This window comes from Protopterus annectens, chromosome 9.part0, assembly GCF_019279795.1.
Source record: "Protopterus annectens isolate FY-2018-M chromosome 9.part0, PAN1.0, whole genome shotgun sequence".
Lineage (NCBI taxonomy): Eukaryota > Metazoa > Chordata > Ceratodontiformes > Protopteridae > Protopterus > Protopterus annectens.
This window is the reverse complement of record NC_056743.1, coordinates 140,347,151-140,353,150: the sequence shown is the minus strand read 5'-3', so window position 1 is coordinate 140,353,150 and position 6,000 is coordinate 140,347,151. Positions and strand designations below refer to the sequence as shown.

Here is a 6,000-nt window from a genome sequence, read left to right as displayed (position 1 = left end):
TTACTAATCAGATGTCTGGTTAGGATTAAAAATAACCATGGTAAATTATTCCAGCATGCTTCACACTGCACATTAGTTGTGCAAATGATAGTAGAGCAAGACATTCCACAGACAGCCTCTCTTCTTCACATGGATAGAGAGCCTGTTCCATAGACAAGGTACATACCAATCTCTCCAGCAGGTCCTATTTATATCACAGGCAAGGTTTTAGAGCAGGTAACTCTGGTTCCATTTGTGGAAGTCCATCACAGTAGGATCAGATATATGCCAGACATACATCTCCCCTCAAAGGCTTGTAGCACAGGCAGTGTGCATAGGACATGTTACTTATGCCCTCTATTCTTTTAGTGAAGAATCTCTGTGGACATTCCAGTTATTAGCAACATTACACAGTAGGATTGGACAGGGCCTTACAGTAGATGATAAAGAGTCGGCTGGTGGCAGCTGGAACTACCTTATAATCTGGCCAGAAGGGAGCATAGCTAGTAAACCTGTCTTTCCCAGGTGTGTTATGGGGATCTGGAGAAACCACCCCCAGCCCGACTGTGATCTCTGTGTGCTCTTAACAGAAATTTCACTTTGCTGGATGGGTACTTTTCATCCTAGTGTGTACATCCCCCACTGCTACCAGTGGTAACGATTGAGGCTCTTTGTGGGCCAGTTGCAAGAGCATTACAACCTTTAATTAATGATTGAAATAACAAAAATGTACCCAAACGCTACAATTTATTTCTTCTTGATTCTCATGCACAGTAGCCTCAGTACAGTATCACAGCTGCTTCTTCATACATTAACACTAGTTTTGCTGTGTAATAACTATTTAACTGGAGTCAATGTCAACTATGACAGTTTTTCACACAGACGCAGCACCCTCCTGTATCCAGCAGTTCTAGCCACATTGTGTTGACTCTTTACATTCTTGAATTTTTGAAAGTAATGAAATAAAGAAACAAACCAGGATCATGAAGTTATTGCAATTGTTTCACACACATGCAGCTACAGTAAAGTATCACGATGTGCTTTTCACAAATACACACCACACTTGTTATCATATCTTTAGCACTTTCATGTGTACAGCCACCATTACAGCCTCTTTGTGTTAACTGTCTCTTCAGATATCTAAGATTGTAACAATAATAGTTGCAATAAAAGATTTTAACTTTGCTTCATTATCATTTGCAATACATGACAGCCAAAGCACATCTTAGTAAATGAGCACCAACATGAAAACCTTTCAAATTTCAAAAACACTGGTAAACAAGTTAGTGTAGTAGATAGAAAAACAAACTGGATTTCCATCTTCTAGGTACATTATGACTTTTGTCCCTTGATTGTTTTTCTTTTCTTTTCTAACTGTGCTCCACATACACACAGACGCATCTGTTTACTTCTCAACATTTTAAATCTCAAAATGAATAGTATGCAATTTCATTAGAGGCAGGAATAGGGATTTAAACACATCTTCTGTCCTGTGTACCACAAGCTGATTATATGTCCACACTGCAGCACGATTCATAAATAGAATCTTTCGATCCAAAATGAACATCTCTTTATTTTCGATGCAGTCAATCTTTGATTGATGTAAAATGCACTGTATGATTTTCGTTGTCAGCATTCGTCATGAATGAACAGGGTCAATCTGATCAGCCACACACTCCCATTAGCAAACTGAAAAAGAAGTAAAAATGAAAATTAGGTGCAGTTCAACCAAACCATAGTGCACAGTACGTATTAATTTATAGCCAGAGTGCTGTGTGTTATAGTGCACTATTTCCCTAATTCATAAAAGGTACTCTAGGAAATCCACAATGATATATTTTGTCCTTGTGCCAGGACTGAATCCCTTCCCACCATTCTGATCTACTGTAAAAATAGTTTTAATGTGCATGCACATCTATGCATTTCTATATGTATGTGACTTTCTGGGAGTCTGCGTTTTAGCACTAAACTAAAGCTCCAAGTAGTGAGTGACTTCCATAGCACCATTTATTAATGTTAAAATTCAGTGCTTCTTGATTTATTTGCATCTCATTAATATTTTGCATCTCATTAATATATCTAAAGTATAAACGGACCAGGACTCCTATGATCTGGACGTAGAGAAGTATTTTGTAAAAGTATGATCAAAGGACCAAATAGCAGCTTCTACTTCAATAGTCCTTTCCAAAAATCCAGACATGGGGTTACAGTGGGCAAATAATTGTTATGGTGAGTATATGGCCTTAAAATCAGCATTTGGTCTGCTTTGATGCTTACCTACTGATCCAAAATAATTTGTTCGGTCAATATGTTATCTGTGAGCATCCATTCGATCTATCGTCCATTTGTGAGAGTCTGCCCTGGTCCTGTTCAGCTAGTCTACCCCACACAGTTTTGCATTGACAGGAATGTAGGATGCCTGTGGATTGAGATAGCCTGGCATAGTCCTGTCCCCCCCTTCTTCTTGATGCAACATACAACTATGTTCATCTGAATTAAACTCGGATCCAGATTCAGTAAACTTCTTCTCTCAAAAAGAAAATTGAGGAGTATATATGCTTGTTTATCCATTTCTTTTGGACCAGAAAAAATGGAACCAACTACATTATTAATCGCAAAATCAGCTTCAGGGATGGGCACAACATTCTGCATTCTGACACAACAGGGAAGCCTTCCTTATTTCCCAAGACCAAACACTAGTGGCTCTCCCTTGCCCACTATGGGAGACTTGGCTAAGCCAGTTGCTGAAGGTGCTACACCAGACAGATCTGGGGTAAAAGATGTGTTCTTAGGTGCAACAACACATTACCATAGCAAAGTCACCCACCTGCAGCTGAGGCAAATTAATAGCCTGCTGTGGTAGCAAAGGTTGTCTGCTAAGTTTTTTCTTTTTGTGGCTTAAACACCAACCATGGGACCAACCTGTTCCATGGTCAAGCTGAAAATGGGGCCTCCTTCTTGGGAAAACCATTAGAAATTTCCAATAAACATTGCCAGTCCACAAGTTACTTTTTGACAGGAAAAAAACATAGTAAAAAGCACTTAATGCTTCACAAAAGTAAAACAAACAAAATGTATCCACAGAAAAAATGTTTTTAATTAACTTTGAAACTGAGCAATCATTTTTTAAAAGTGGTATAAATTACATCATTGTATAGACACAGTCTGTTGAGCACTCCTAATTTTAAAATAACTTTCCTGAAGAGGAAAGTAATAACCACCAATGAAATGGGAAGTTTCTTTTCCCCAAAGAGAACTTATCTGACCAACAAATGAAAGCACATGCAGACTGTTGATCCTTGAAATCCTCATTAGGGGTACTCTTCTACAACAGTAAAACTCTGTAGGGCTTTATGCCTAAACTTGTCTTCCAGTCAGCTCAGCTCAAGCTTGCCTGACAATTGTGCATTTTACCACATGATCCCAGCTCTTGAATAGTTCCACAGAAAATAAGAAAATGTCACATTCAAAATATTTTTGATTAAATTAGCATCACTATCTACTCAGTTGCAAGTTGCAAGTCATGATGTTGTAGCACTGGCATCTTAGTGCTTCACTCATACATGCACAAAGTGATACTGTTTCCTATGTTCTCAAAAGCATAGCAAGGATGGATGGAATTGCTGTTGGTCTGTCCTGGGTCAAAGGTGGCCAACTGGAAAGCAGACAATTCAGCATTTTAGATAACCCATCACCACATTCCTGAACCTTAGGTTGGCCAGAGAAAATAAGGGAGGAAATAAAAGGGGGGTTAGGCTATGCAGAGACCCAGCAGCAGTTTTCTAGTGAAATAGCAATCAAGAAATCATGTTCAAATCCTGTCCCTTCTGATGAATTATGCAGTAAACCATTAGAAGCCTATCCTGGCATACCAGATTTTGCAGGAAGGTGTCAAAAATGATCTTAAACAAATTCCCAACCCATGTCACAAAGCCATACCATGGGATCATTGCAAAATCCCAGTCATCTATAACCACAATACTGAAATGTTACGTTTTTTTCTCAGTTCCACATGCTAAGCACAAACCCAGGGCAATCTAGGTATTACTGCTGACCAAGCTACCAGACTGTCAGTGTACTTGGACTATCTCGTAAGATCCTAGATAGTAGCAGCCTACACTTCAGAACAATGCATAATGCCAGGTAAATAACACAAGTTGCTGTATTGCTAACAATTGGTCCTGTATCATATGTTTTCAGAATAGGATCCCAAATGCAGGAATCCAGACAAATAATGCGAGCCTCCTCATTACTCTAGTGGCCCAGGGGACATGTAACAAAAGTAGGCAAAAATCAAAGTGAGTCAGAAAGTGACCTCCCCCCCCCAACCCAATCCACAAATTAACAGTTCTATATGAAAATGAGTAGTCCCTTGAAATCTTTTTGCTTACATGCTTATTGGCCTTCCCTAGATAACTCTAAAGCAAGGCCTATATGAAAAGACTGGAATGAGTAGCCAATGATTAGAAAACTGTAAAAGGATAAAGCAAGTCATTGGGTGCTAATGACGAACCATTTGGAAAGGCAAACACAAAACTATCACCTATGATGCAGTGGGAAAGCTCATGAGGAGTGATAATCCAATAAAGTGAACAGAGTTTGAACTTATCCAAAAATCACCTGGCAACTTATTCATCCCTGTCCATTTCATTTCATTCTGGCAAAAAGCTAAGAGAGACAGTGAGACATGTGAGTTTGCCAGTTTGGAAAGCTCATGCATAATCATTTCATAGGTTCATAAATAGGTACTAGGCTATCAGCCCGAAAAGCCTAGACAGAATGTGTTCGCTTTTGCTGCCCCCTTACTTCCTGTGCCTCTGTCCAGCAGAGCCATTGAAGTGATCTCTGGGGCAAACTTAGTCTCCCATACACTCATCAAGGTTGAAGAGGGTTAGCGAGGAACTCTGCCTAATGTAGATTGGAATCTTGTTCCAGAATGAAGTCTCGGACGAGAATCTATCCCTCCATCATGTCATATTTTGTTGTGGTGAGGTTTAGATCCCTGGAGTGTGTGGCTCAAGGGGATATGGTTTTCTTTAGGTGGAGCATGTCCAGACTGGTTTCCTTTTCTTGGAGGAGTAAGTCTTGGTTTTGTTTGGGATAGCATGATCCATGCATTCTTGTAGGTGCCCATACAGTGCATTGGCAAAAGATTTCACAGCTTGGACAGTGTTGTCCTTTTAGCATGGGAGCTTTGAAACTTCCCATCTCAGTCTTAAGTAATGCGAAGTTTGCTTTTGAAAGGTTTTTCACAGTGGTTTCTTTAACAGGGGGTGCTGACGGAATTTGGATATCAAGAGTGATTACTTTATGGTCAGATCTACCAAAGAGGGGTTGACCCTATGTTGCTGATGACCAGGTCCAATGTCACCTCTGATGGGGGGGGGGGGGGGGGGGTAGACCAGTTGATCCAGGGTATTTGAGTTTATAAATTCTAGGAAATGTTGGGCAAGGGAGTTTGTACTCAAGTAGTTCTCCCAGTTAATATTTGGTAGATTGAAAATCACCCAATATCAGGTTTTTGGGTACGACCTTTTTGTTTCCAAGTGCTTCCTGGAATGCAGAGTGGGGGTCTTCGGACATGGTGGGTGATCTGTAGCAAGCTATAATTTGAATAGCAGTTTTTCCTGTTACTTGCACGTGGATGATCTGTGAAGCATCATGCTGTGCCTCTAACCTGGGTGCAAGTCATTGATAAATATGGATACTGCCTTTTGTATTCCTGTCCAGGTTTTGTGGCTGAAATGAATGTATGGTACAAGTTTGTAGCCTGTTAGTTGCTGGTGTGCTCTCTGCAACCTTAAACCAGGTTTATGTTACCGCACATATCTATTTACTCCATACTGAGGAGCCTAGAGTGCATGCAATTTGAGGTTTAGACTTCTGGCATTGAGTAGCATTACCTTCAGTTTTTAGTTACTTGTGCTGCTACTGTGTTGGTCTTTTGAGCCTTCCCTAAAAAAGGCACTATGGGTGTAGCAAGAGCCTTGGCCAGTATTCAAAAGCCTAAGGTGACAGGTG

The 6,000-nt window shown here is 40.2% G+C and overlaps 1 long non-coding RNA gene across 1 annotated transcript in view; it reads right to left on the bottom strand.

The window, feature by feature from the left end:
• Positions 1-963: 963 nt before the first annotated feature.
• The window catches only part of LOC122810858, a 200,699-nt gene continuing 195,662 nt past the window's right edge, over positions 964-6,000 (bottom strand). The window contains exon 4 of the long non-coding RNA XR_006366127.1: positions 964-1,668. This is a non-coding gene — a long non-coding RNA (uncharacterized LOC122810858). The remainder of the gene's footprint in view (positions 1,669-6,000) is intronic.